The sequence below is a fragment of the Macrosteles quadrilineatus genome, unplaced genomic scaffold (assembly GCF_028750875.1).
Source record: "Macrosteles quadrilineatus isolate MER2022 unplaced genomic scaffold, UCM_ALF_1.0 Scaffold_9__3_contigs__length_116548681, whole genome shotgun sequence".
Taxonomy (NCBI): Eukaryota; Metazoa; Arthropoda; class Insecta; order Hemiptera; family Cicadellidae; genus Macrosteles; species Macrosteles quadrilineatus.
Window position 1 is genome coordinate 29,289,397 of NW_026542602.1, and position 14,105 is coordinate 29,303,501.

The window sequence follows — 14,105 nt, forward strand, 5'->3', positions numbered from 1 at the left end:
AGACCTTGAATGGTACAGCACACAGTCGGTAGAGAAGGCAGACACAGCACATGGACAAACTGGGAGCGATCGTACAGGTTTACCACTAGATATTGTATCCTAGGTGAACCAGATCTGGGTCCACATCCTCACATCTTAAGTCAGGCGAGCGCTAATGCAGGCTGCGCTAAATGCATGCTTAAACTCATCTAAACAAACAGAATGAATAGGTGAAATGCGTGACAATCTGTATTGAATGATAATTCATACATCGTCTTTATTACCATGGACGACAGGTTGACAGCGAAAAGCAGTGGCTCTTTTCGTTGTCATCGTCGACTCAATTACAGCCTATTTTTACGTCAAGGTTTGAAGACTCGCTTGGCACCAGATTTTAATTCATTCGGAATTTCACACACACTACCTGACTTCAAGTTGTACATGTATTTATATAATCCAAGCTCTAAAAGAATTTACAAAGCTAGCAAAACAAATTTAAAATGTGGAATTCAACGCAACGTAAACAGAGATAATATGAAACCAATCCTCGTTAAATAAATAACTAAGTCGTTTCTTGCGCAATGGGCAAAGGTGTGTTGAAACAATTAAAAAATACATTGAGCCAAGATCCGCGATCCGCCTGGCAACATGTCAACCGTTCCATTAGTGCGGGGTCGTTGTTGGAAACCGCAGAAACCCTGATAAGAGAGGAAAGTAGGTTTAAGTGGCTCGCTTGAATAATTCACAAATTATCGCATCGGTTGATTGATTGACAATGGCTGCATTAACAGCTGATTATGTAAGGAGGAAGCGGTGCGAAGGTTAGCCTGTGCCTGTACCGCGCCAGTGAGGTTGGTTACGTGGGGGAACAGGTCTCCGCAGTTAGGCCTTATCGGTCAACAAGCGTAGATTTTTTGGACCCTAAACAAAGTGCGATTCGACTCTGATTTATAGCTAGTCATTTGCGACAGTATAATGCCGGGCTTCCATGAATAATGTGACGTGGACTAAAAAATGGCCTTTCGTTTTATTTTGAGGTTTGATGATATTGTTTCAAATGTACATGTTAAAGATGTGGTTTGTTTTGTAAATGAGATATCACTCGTGGTATGTACGGGTTTATATTTTCAGTCCAGTACGAGAGCTAACACAATTGGCTGTTGGATACCAAGTTATAATCCGTCTCAGGTTAAGACCAACTAAGACTAGGCAAGTTTTCTGATCATTGACTTTTGGGACCAGCTCTTCAGTAGTCGACTGAGTTTTCTCACAGATTGCACTACTGGATGAGCATTTTGTATGTGCTATATCGCTCCCAATAGACACGCACTGTTACTAGAGAAGATACTAGAGAAGATATTACCGTTGACCATTGTGGCTGGTAGAGAGCTAGACTTGTACATAGCGTAGCAGGTTGCAGCATAGGTACCGTTCCCAACATTACCGATTGTGTCCGCTCTCCCACTGAGATGGAGGGTCATGGTAACGTACGTACAGACGGACGTAGTAGGTGTTGGTTGACGCAGCAAATACATGCACACTAGAGGTTGTCTTTTTATATTGTTGCTTCAAGATTTAGACCACACATAACATAGATTAAACACAGCATAGATTAAACACAGCTACCGAGAATGAACAGGAGATAAAAGTAACTTTGTTGCGTTGTGTACTTGAGACGAGGAGTCATAGGTTTGGAAGCTCCACCTGTGGCTGTGTGATCACTGATCAGTAGTCGACCTTGCCGGGCTCTACACCTGTGGTTTGTGATTGTGACTCACTGACGTCAATCTAATCTGCTCAACTGCACAATAGATTTGCAGTATTGCTGTATAGTGTGATGTGTATACTCCGGTTGTTTGAGTTTGCAATCACCCCAAAACCGTTTAGCACTTTGGCTCAGTACAATAACACTTTAAACCATTTAAGAGTTAGCACCTGAAGTATCGTCTGAGATGTGCTGCATCAGAAAAAATGTAAAATGCACCGTAAGGTATACAAAACAGCGCCATTCTCAACATTTGGTTCTTCTTGGGCAAAACTCAAATTGTAATTATCACTTTATTGCCGAACATATCCTGAATTTGATTGCCCCACAGGGTATTTACCTTTACATTTTTTAATGCTATTGATTTTACAATTCCAGGATTGTACGAATGCATGTGGAAAGTTAAAGATTACCGACTCATTAGGACTGTATACCTATCACTCCCATGTGTATGCCTTCCATCGATTTCTATTACTACAACTGATGCCTCCTCAAATACATTGTAATGCAATTGATATAATATCGTCACGGTATTATCTTACATGCCGAATTTGTTGTGTACGATAATTATAAAGTCCATTTTCCAACACTTTGTTCCTACTTATATGCACACTACGGTAAACTTGTTCAAAGATAGTTAGACAACGTTCAGATCAGGTTACGAAAGACGTGCCGTTAGGTAGTGATTGATTTCATTCAGCCACGGAGGTCATCAGAGCCAACCAAGAGAAGGTAAAAATTGGTGACGTAATAGTATTTAAATGTCAGCAGTATGTACGTATAGTTAAAATACGTCGATACAGTGTTGGAATACGTATTTTATCATGTTCTTGTACTGTGTCACTCACACGTAAGATAGTAATCAGTACATATTTTTGCTAGTAATTAAATTAAGTCAAACAGTAAAGTGACAACAATTTCTTTGATTTCAGGTGAGACATACTGCAGGGGTTGTACAGTATCAGTAAGTACAGTACGATTTAGCAGGTTTTACCTGACTATACCCAACGATATACCGAAGCTACCTACAGACACTCGCTGCCTCAGACATACACAGGTCGCCATGTAAGGCCCCCTCGCGCATGGTGTAGGCTGTGCTTGTTATATATAATTTAAATTACCGTCACCACCTGTTGAATAAACATAGCGCGAAATGCGAATCGCTTTATTATCGGTGTAGTAAAGCCTCGTTGAAAACCGGTAGCTTTGTTTGGAAACTAATATTTGTCTGGGTAGTAAGTACTCGATTAATTTGAGGAGGCTGCTACTGGGGTTCCAGAAAGCTTTTTACAGTTTTGTTTGGATTGGGGTTTTTTATATTTAGAGTTTGAATTTTATTAAATCAGCCGCCATTCCAATTTGGAGGCAACGTGTGCATGCAGTTTGGAGACTTTTTAGTGCCTCGATATTAAAATATTTGAACCTGCCCAGTAACAATTCTAAGAATAACACGAGCTATATAATTTAAAATTTAAAGCCATATTTAAATAATATATCTTTGAAATAGTATTTCTTCATGTTTCAACTTCCAAATTATTTTAACCAAATAACACGATAAATTTAATTTCAAACCATAGATTTTCCACTGGTATTATTATTTAATCAGATCAAAATTTGATTTGACAAATAGAAAAGTGGACGCTGTACATGTGTAACTAAAATAAGGGAAAAACATTAGTGCACAGGAATAATAGGAAAGTAACAGATCTTAAAAAATAAATAGCTTAAACACGTTTTACAAACGGCGAAAAGTCCACATGCAGAATCCAAAGTCGATGGTTAGAATGTCGAAATATAGTTGAGCGAAGACCTGTGCCAAGACAATTGACTATTTTGACCCAATGTGAAGCATGTGTACTTGTATTTTGTTGAAAATGGTGGTAATATCTCTCATATGTCTATGGTACCGAGTGGCATTCCACATCAGAAATAGTGAGTTATAAATCTGAACGCAAATAGAGTAATTCCGCAGATCATAGTTTAGTATCTCCACCAACACGCAAATTCACACGTCGTAGACTGGCTAGCGCGGCGTTATGGTTATTGTTATTGCTGCTGTAGTTTTCATCTAGCTGTCTCCAACAATCGTGCATAGAGATGCAGTTATTTCAGTTGTTTGTTTTGTTGGTTGTTATGTTTTTATTTATATCCTGAGAATGTATAATGTATCATTTCTGTATATAGTCAATGATAATAGTTTTTACGAGAGCTCTCCCATCATAAGTTATGCAAACGTTTTTTTAGTATTTAAGATATGTTTATTAATTGAGTCGGTAGCCTCGCTAATTTAAGTATTACATTATTACTCTGTTCCGTATATGAAAATAAACAAAATACAGCAAATTTAATAAACATCAAATATAATAAAACATGTTTATTAATGCACGCTGTCCGGCGAACTTTGTACCGCTTCCATCTGTTGTGGTACCTTTTAGCATAGATTAAACAGTATGTCTAATCTATGCTTTTAGCTAGTTGTAATTTAGGCTTTCTTTAAAGTTAATGGTTATACAATGAATACAGAATAAATATTAGGATCGGTTCAGTGTATTGGGATGATACAGAAAGAAACGAAATAGATCAGTATTTCCAATTGGTGTATGCAATAAACTGTGTAACTATTAAACTACTTATTATGGCCCCGCCACCTATTATATAAAAAAAATACAGTCGCGCCACCTGTTTAACTCTCTGCAAGTTCAATTCATTTACCTACTGAGCATAACTTGATCGTTTTGTAAAAAAAATATTTGTAACAAACACATCCACAGATACGTAGGCAGACATTTTAAAAACTATAACTTTAAAAAAAGTTAAGTAGTTACTTTTAACTTAAGTTTACTTTTAACATTGGAATACGTTCTGTCAAAGACATTGCATTATTATACCAAATTGCCTAATATGTCCACATATCTTATCAAATCAGACGATGTAATTAGACTATGTGTGTTCTATCATTGATGAAGACAGAGATGGTAAATATTTCCACATTGACGTCAAACAATCTACCAGCTGTGTTGTCTGTGAGTCACCTTGCGCATGGCGAATGTCACTAGCCTGTGTTGCGCATCCCGCATGTGTCGCTTGCGAATCGTTAGCATTCGATTGGAAGGTTAAAACGCTTAAAGGTTAACCATCCGCGTATACATGTTGTCGGTTTGTTAGTATTTTGTAGACATTACTTGTAATTTTGACTATAAAGGATTATTAAGTAGATGTTGTGAGATTAATTTTCGAAGTTAGTAGAACAGCTTCTTAATATATGAAACAACTGATAATATGGAATCAACCGTTTACTAATTAGTTTTTGAACTGGATTTATTTATTGGAAGCGAGAAGATTGATAATTGACAAAATGTAAGTACAACAGTAGGTGGAACCACAACGAACCTTCCTCAGAAGCAAAGGACTATGCCGAATCGGTTTTGGACTGGAAGTGCGGCTACTTATTTTGCAGAATCATTGGTTGGTCTTCTTGGCTTTCGACGATTACCACCTTGGTTTTAATTCTGCGAAGAAAAATATTTGTTTACCTTTTTATTTATGTTATTCATTTAAAGGTTTTATTTACTCGATCCTGGTCCACTGTAGGCATATACTAAGTTTTAAGACTTGTTATACAAGTGACTATGAAAACCATACTATGTTTGATCTGTAAATGAATGCATGAATAATGTATTTATTACCTACAACACCTTTAAATTTTCACATACTGTGTTTTTATTTGAACTCGACCATATTTATTTAGTTTTACACAACTCTGCGCACTACTGGGGTTGTTGAACGCAGAACCGCCTATGTAAGCAAGCCACGGGAGTCGTATGTCTGCAAGGTAAATACATTTCTGTGTATTTTGCCGAAACAGGTTGATGTTCGTCCGGATTAAATATTATATTCATTTGAGGACATTGAGACTTAGAAAATTGTTGATAATAAAAAATGCATTTGACAGTTGCTCTAAATAGCATACAACTTTAATTTATATTTTATATCAAAGAGGAAGTGTATTTTTTCAAACGATATTTCTTTCATACTACTAAATGGAAAAGGTACTCTTTGTACCTAAGTAAGTGAGGGCCTATTGCCCCGGCCCTCCACTTTCTTTTCATGAATGAGGGTGTGACTAAGTTTTAGGGGGGTAGATTAGTGTGGCAGCGCAGTCTCGGGGGCCTAATTGGTGAATTTGTACCACTAAATACATAGTGAGACCGGTGTCCACTAGGTATTCTGTGAACCTTGCTCAATGATAGTGATAAATTAAATTTAGACTCAGCTGTACCGAGAGTCAGATAGTTTGTCAGTAGCAGTAGCGCACTGCACGAGAGCTAGCGTGTGGCATGTGGCATGCAGTGTGGCATGTGGCATGCAGTGTGGCATGTAGCTCGGAGGCTGAGGCCCGGGTTGGCACGAGATGACATTTTTGTCCACTCTACCTGTCGGAGCCAACACGAGCCGCATAGCTGGCTGTACGCATTCTAGCCTGAAATAGACCTTAAGTCGCCTAGAACGATTCTAATTTGTTTGATCCACTACCTCGAGATGGAGTAAGCACCCTTTGTGCTTACAGTTGGGATTGTGGAGTTCTATGAGTTTTTTGTGAAGAGTCGATGATATTTTAATATGTAGTAATAAAAAAGAAACTTTTATTTGACTCGTATACCTTCCTTCAAGCATAAAAAAAAAAAAATTAACCTAAATGGAAATCCCTGCAATAGCTTTAATTTTTTCCATCAATGCGGGTTGTAATTATTTGTATCCAAACATGGTGCTTTGGAACAGCTATTGCACTCATGACGCTTATGGTTGTGATTATTGAGTTATACTCTGAACATTGTTTCCAATGATTATGCAATTTTAAATAATGTACAAAATTGCATAATCTTAACTATAATTGTTGAGAATTGTATCACATCATATAAATGTGATATGATGGGTTGTACCAGTTGATTTAGTTAATAACCAACCTGAAAATACTTAACCATGCTTAGGCCCCTTTTATGCACAGCGCGGGCCGCAACCGTTGTCAGTGCTACCCGTGATTTAAAACTTGTAGCCACAGAGAAGATTACTTCTCTGTGTTGTAGCGGCGCTGCAAGTTTTAAACCGCATGTTTTTTGCGTGAAAGGAACTTACAAATAGTCACTCTTGTAGGACGCGGAAGAGTATCGGTTTATGTTTATATATACTTTGTCAATACTTGCCTACTTGGTATTAACTGTGGGTAGAGTCGTGACGTACAATGAGTGATACGACGATTTGTATCCAGTGTACGTACATGCCTCATGTCCTGCAATCAGTCCCAATGTCAGGATCGTTGCACGTCGCGCTGCAGTCTGCAGTGCGTGACGAGGTATGCAGCGCCGTGACCTTGATAAGTACGGCCGGATGTTATCAGTTTCCGGTTAATGTTAACAAGATTTGCGCCGTGCGGCGCCGTCTCGTCACACCAAGCCAGCTATTCATAGACATACAGTATTGATAAATCACAGTGATGTAAGCTAATGTATCGGCAGACCCCATGTGGCATCGTAGTTTCATAGACCAGTTTTGATGCAATCTTTGACGTTGGTTAGAACTAGACACTCCATTCCCATAAACTTGTGGCCAGATTTAGAATTACATTTGACGTAGTTTAATCGAGGCATCGGAGTGCGTTGATGCAAATAACTGATTTCTGACTGTTATTTAGGTACAGATCTGTCCACCTTTTCACCAAGACAAACTGAAAGACCAACTTCTTTTCAACTACGGTATAGGATATTTTATGTGACAGTTATTGCCTCTGAAACAAAACTAAGGTATACATCAAAGTTTTATAGTGTAGCACACTATGTGAATGACTCATTCAGCTGCAGCTATTCCATAAAGACGAGACGTCCTAGAAGTCCTTTGTCACAGGATCCGATGTTAGTTTGATCGTCTCACCGAGTGCAGTGTCCCGTTGTAGCTTTGAAAGGTCCCCGGGGTAAAATTAGCGCGGAATGTGCCGCTGTTGGTCGCCAAACCTTCGACAATTACCGGGACTGAAATAACAGCCGCAAATTGTGAGACACTGGTGTGGCGCTTCCGCGGCACCCCCTCCCCCGCACACCCCCTCACATTCCGGCACCCTAGTCTGGCCCTGGCGTGGTGACTCGTGCAACTACCTCGCCAGATTGCCAAAATAGTCTCGTGCAACTACCTCGGCTAATTTCTTCGAGGGAGAGGAAATAGCTTTATCCATATTAGATCACGTAAGTTTGTTTATATATGTAGTAATAAAGCTAGCTCCTAAAAAACATGCTTTATATACCCATCGTTCCTAAGGTATTTAGCCCCCCAATACCACTGGACAGGGTGTCCCGTAAGTAAACAGCCAAATTTCGGGAAATGGTTCTATGAGTCAAAATAAAGAGAAAATAAAGAAACAAGTTCAAAACGGCGTCCGATTAATTTTTTAAAATTTAAATTGCTAAAAATTGTTAATTTTATGAAAAATGTCAGGTACACTTTTATTTATCATTTAAAATTTCCTATCAAGCGACACCAAGTTCAAAAATATCGAATAAAAAATAACTGAATTACAGTACTGTATTACGATTTTTAGATGTAAAATGATGGTGCTTGGCTAGTCAGGTTTGCCTCATTGAATTTTACAACAAAAAATCGTGATATTTTAGATATTTTTTATTCGGGAACTTGGTGTTGTTTGAAAGGAAATTTTAAAAGCTAATTAAAAGTGTTCCTGGCATTTTTGACAAAATTAGTCATTTTTTGCATTTTCAATTTAAACAATAACTAGCTACATTTTAAAGTGAAATAGTATGTAGGCAAACACCAACGAACAATATTTTTGTAAACAAACAACTCTTAACATAAACATTTCAATGACAGTTATAAACCAGCTGTTAGTTAAACCAGCATTGAAAATACTTTAAATTGCTAGCGTCGGCTGCTAGACTTTTTAAAAATTAAAACTTAATTTCTAAAAAACTGAAACCCTAAACTAAAATTATGGCTTCGACATTCCCTAGTTCTCAAAATTATCTTTCTTTCAACACAAAAATCATGAAAATCCGTCAAGTGGTTGATTCAGAATCGTGAAATAAAAAAACCCTGTTTCGTTTTAATATTATAGATAGATATGACCGCCATTTTGATATAGTTTATTAGATTACAATAATTTTTTACTCATGTGGGTCAGTTTTATTTAAACATACATGTACCAATGATCGGTTGAAAAATCCAAAGATAAAAATCTTTATGTGAAAAAATGGTGGATATCTGGTACACGAAGTGATTTTGGAAAAAAATGTTATTCTTCATTTTCTCTTTATTTTGACCCATAGAACCATTTCTTGGAGTTTGGCTGAGCTACACATGGGCTTATAAGAATTTTCAGATAGAAACGTATATATCGTACAGTTTGTTATCAGACTGAACGATAGGTGGGAATTTCCTCAAGGACATTTAAGATATTTCATTGTCAATGAAGAATATTTTCCTGTTACGATATCATTGATAGGCAACCAACCTGATTCCTATTTTATACAGTATGAACACAATTTTTGCCTCATTGAAAACACTGTTTGTACTTCAAATACCTAGTGCTTTGTTTGGTGTCTACATTAATTTCTTTTCTCCGGTCTATCAAGACATACGTAAAAGTTTAGTAAAAGTTAAGTTGTGCATACGCTGTGATCTGAGAACGGAAGGAAATGTAGACCAGAAAAAAACTCGAGTTATTTTAAGTAAAGTGTATGTACAATCCGGAACTAAACTTCTCCAAATGTCGGCTTTTTCAAAATACATCGAAATTCCCCAATTGCGGTACCACATGATTAGTTTGATTTTCTCTCCGGGTTTTCCCAATCTGCTAAGCCACATGAGAATGTGCTGCGTATCTGCCAGTCCCAGGTGCGTGTATATGTCAGTACAGTAGTGAGCACTTTCGTCTGTACACTCAGCTTCCTTTCACTACGCATGACTACGACAATAGCCACTACTTTCCATTGTCACCCTGTCATCCAATCTAATAAGCGGAGGTCCGGATTATCAATTCATATCAGACTGCTGCCTTTCGCCTATTCATCCTCTTTGTTTACGTATGAATTCATGCATACGGTCGGGATGTTCATGTGTTATGCTTGCCGATGGTACCGCCATGCATTATGCACCAAGTCATGCATAGTTTACTGTTGGTGGAGACGATTCGTGTAAGTCCCTCGGTACGAATATATTGAAAATAGGTTGTATGTTTGCTATAGTAAAGAACTTCTTATCTCGTATGTTCCGCTGGTTAAAACCATCGATGTATGGTTAAAACTTATTTGAGTCCAATGTTTAGTCTTTAAATTCGTCCACTGACTTCGTTGAAGATACTTTAGTCCTGATTAATACAAATATTGGAATTTTGGGAGCTAATTGTTAAAGATAGACAGAGCGCTAAATATCCGGTTTGAGACAAAGACCGCTTACAGAATGGATTATCACAGAAATATAGTTTACCATGGACTCAAATATTTGCGATATCTTCATTTCCACAGGTAAACTAGTGCGAAAAGAGACTCTTTAAGTCCTATTGATTATTCTACGTAATAAAATAAATTAATGAATAATCCGTGGCACTCAAAGGGTTAAAGCGAAGGAAATGTTGAATGAGTTGGCAAGCATGTTTCCTACAGCCTTGGCCACGTCGCAGGTTGATGTAGGACGTGTTGTACATACACTCCTACGCCTCGTGTTACCCAACACTCGATAACTCAACACTCAAACTGTTAAACGTCTGCATGTTACTCCACACCCTTCATCTTCATTATGCTACGTTCGCCACTGGCTGTCAGTCGGTGATACATTGGCTGAAATTTGCATGCCGTATTTTAAATGTGCTACTGAGTGTTCATAAATGTATGAGGAGTCAAAACGCAGCTTGAAATTGATCGAGTTTGTTATGATATTTTGAATTGGTTATAATACGGTGATTAAACGATTAGTTTGATGGGTTTGCTGCTCGAGGGGTTTGAACTGGATTGGAAAAATATCATCATGGAGATACAGTAGTGTATGACAATGTGTGCAATACAATTCAGGACTACAGTATTTCATTCGGCTTACGTATTCACCATCACGAAATAGCTGTGTGCCCTAATGTTAACAAAAATTGAATTTACTAGGCCTCCTATATTAGGCCTAACTATAATTTAATCGTCCTCCAAGATGAGTTAGGCCTAATTTGTAATCGCCCAAGTTCATAACTGGAATTAATAAAAACTGTCACATCTATTATTGGAGATAAAGTGACAAATAGTATTTACCTAATGACACATTTTTAAATCTGTGTTACCGGATATTATGATCACTCCAAAAACACAAAATTTCATAATATCTCTCCAAACCATTTAGTAGAGCTTAAAAAAGAAATAATTTTGTAAGTATATTGAATCGATTCCCAACTGTTACGGAGATAGTTTTTAAAATTGTAAATTTAAAATTCCCATGTTATTCTTATAGAGAATAAATAAACTGATATAGTTTGTTTGTTTATGGATATATTTTAACCAAATTTGAAAATTTGGTTTATTTCATACTAAGCTATCAACATTGCAATAAAACACACTTCAATATCTACCCTGTAGCAGCAAACCTAAGTGCTAAAATTACTGTTATTTAAATAGGAAATAAATCTGACAATTTTTAGTGAATATTTTAGCAGAAGTCCAGCCAGCTAAATGGAAATTTACTTCAACCATTACACAACTAATTAATTATCGTGGGGTACGAAAAGTCACAGCGTGTCATAGTTTGTAGAACGAATTGCATATTTATCTTCCTTCAGTTGCATAATTAGCAAGAAGATATGTGACAACTAAATGCTTATTTACATTGCATATCATATACCACTACAGTACGGTGCAGTCGTTGCTATCACCGGAAGTGGCAGTCATATGTTATCACTTATCAGTTGCACATCCGTCTCTTATCACTCCGGACTATCGGTGTTGAAAAACAATCACTCGGCGTGTGTACGTCTCTTGACAACATGGGGGCTGAGGACTTAGGTTGAATAATGACCAAGAGCATAAACCTAAAATGTACAAACACCAGTATTTTAGAGTTAAAGTCCAAGATTGTTTGTGTACGTGCGAAATAATGTCCAAAAAAGTCATGATTGACGGAAATATACTATAAATCTCACGGGTTGCAAAAAATAAAATGACAGCGAATAACCTTTATTTTTTATTATGAAACTCAAATAGATGAAACATTTGACTTGTATGCGTTTATTTAGGCTTAACTTATACAAGTAAATATTATTGTTTACTACTAGAAATATTTGACACTAAAATAAATCTACATTGCAATGTAAAGCTACGCAGTATTTAGTAATTTTTGCAGATCGAAAAAGTCTATGAGATTAGTTGAAAAATCCTACTCAAAGATAGAAGCATAGATTAAAGGTTTCCTTCATTTAAGCTTATGAAAGAAGGTAGAGATGACAGAGCACAAGCTGCTGAGAGGGTGGTGCCTGATTATTCAGTGCTTCCAACAATACTTAATACAGGATTTGCAACGGTAAATTTTTCTTTCAAAGTGTTATGGAACACACTTTAAACGACACACACACACACTTTAACACACGTGTGTATGGATATTTGTGTTATGGATATGGTGCCATTAGTTTTTATATAGGTTGTAATCTTACATATAATTCTTACATTCAACAGCGCAAAGTAAACGGATAACGTTATCTCTATCAAAATGTGTTTTAGATCGAGGTAAACTTGTTCCTTTCTTATTGATAGGTCAGCAAAGCACAGTTGTTCTGCATTCACTTTGCAATGCCTCATGGGACAAGAGTCTGTTACAGAAAATTAACGACTAACTTCTAAATTTACCGCTTCTTAGTTAGACTACGTGTTTCTTTTGTTTATACAACAGTTGACAAGTTTCCCATCTCATACAGAAGTTAAGTTTTGAAGTGCGAGATCTTCTGTAAAATACCGATGTACAAGGATCCTCTGGTGGCCTATTGTCTCTAGACCCCGCGGTCGCCGGTTCGATCCCCTTTATTGGCGGTGACTCAACCGACTGTTGCTCCCCCTGGTGTTGTGTACACTCTGCGTTTGTTTCACGACATTTACGACCCACAGCCGCACATTCGAGTGATGAATGGACCAATTGAGTCGCTAAATTGATACTTGCGGAGGGGCCGTGATTGTTGTGTAAGCCGAGTAGATTAGCGCAGCGGTCTTTATGTTTACTCTTCGCTATTGTGTTTGTCAATTGTTATTGTCAACGGAGTAATATTGGTCCCTAAAAGTGTCATAGTAATACTTTATACAGTGTGGTTGAAAAGTCCCGGAACGGTTAAATATTTTAAAATATAATGCAGATAGAGCTACAATACTTGGTACAAAGTAACAGGGCATAAAACTCTATTTTAACACATATTCAGTGATCCAATAACTCTTCAGGGGGACGGCCCACAAGGAGTCGGAAGAAAATCTTAAATGGAAGCATAGGTCAATATGCACATCAAATTAAAGGTCTTCATTAGTAGATTACGATGCCGTAAATTCAAGCTCAAAAGAATGCCTGAGTAAAAAATGACAGTCGTTCAAAGATTCAAAATGGCGGATTCAAGAAATCTTTGAACATCTGCCATTTTACGCAGGATCAACCTTTTGAAGTACTGTTTGCGGCATTGCATTCTACTAAAAAGACCTTTAATTTGATGTGCATATTGACCTATGCTTCCATTTAAGATTTTCTTCCGACTCCTTGTGGGCCGTCCCCCTGAAGAGTTATTGGATCACTGAATATGTGTTAAAATAGAGTTTTATGCCCTGTAACTTTGTACCAAGTATTGTTGCTCTATCTGCATTATATTTTAAAATATTTAACCGTTCCGGGACTTTTCTATCACACTGTATAGCCAATATGTGACGATTTTGGATTTTAATAATTAATGAGTTTCTCTGCGTATCCATAATTATTTTCGTAGTAACGTTTGTCGAAATGTTTCAGAGGATTTGTTGTATGTTCGTATTATCTTTGTAATAATGTCTAATGAACATACTTATAAAATGCAGGTGGTATTTAGGTGCTATAAAAGTGGTTCTTCCAATTAATTCTACTTCACTGTAAAATATGCCTTCTCTAGAGACAAATTAATAGAAGTAAAATTTAGGTAATCATCTGTGAGCGCGGTTTCTAATAGTTTTAATTTTCAGCATTATCGTAGATTCGCGGTTATAATATTAGTATGATAAAACATATTCAATTATAGTTTTATTCTGTTTATTGATTATCTTGAGGCGATTGTAATTTATATTTTAGTACGGCACGCTTGGGTGCGTTGATGTGTTCTTCAGTTTCGGTT

General features: G+C 37.1%; 1 protein-coding gene across 1 annotated transcript in view; it reads left to right on the plus strand.

Annotated features, from left to right (window-relative positions):
* The window catches only part of LOC129003923 (death-associated protein kinase related-like), a 66,675-nt gene that overhangs the window by 34,914 nt on the left and 17,656 nt on the right, over positions 1 to 14,105 (plus strand). The window lies entirely within an intron of this gene.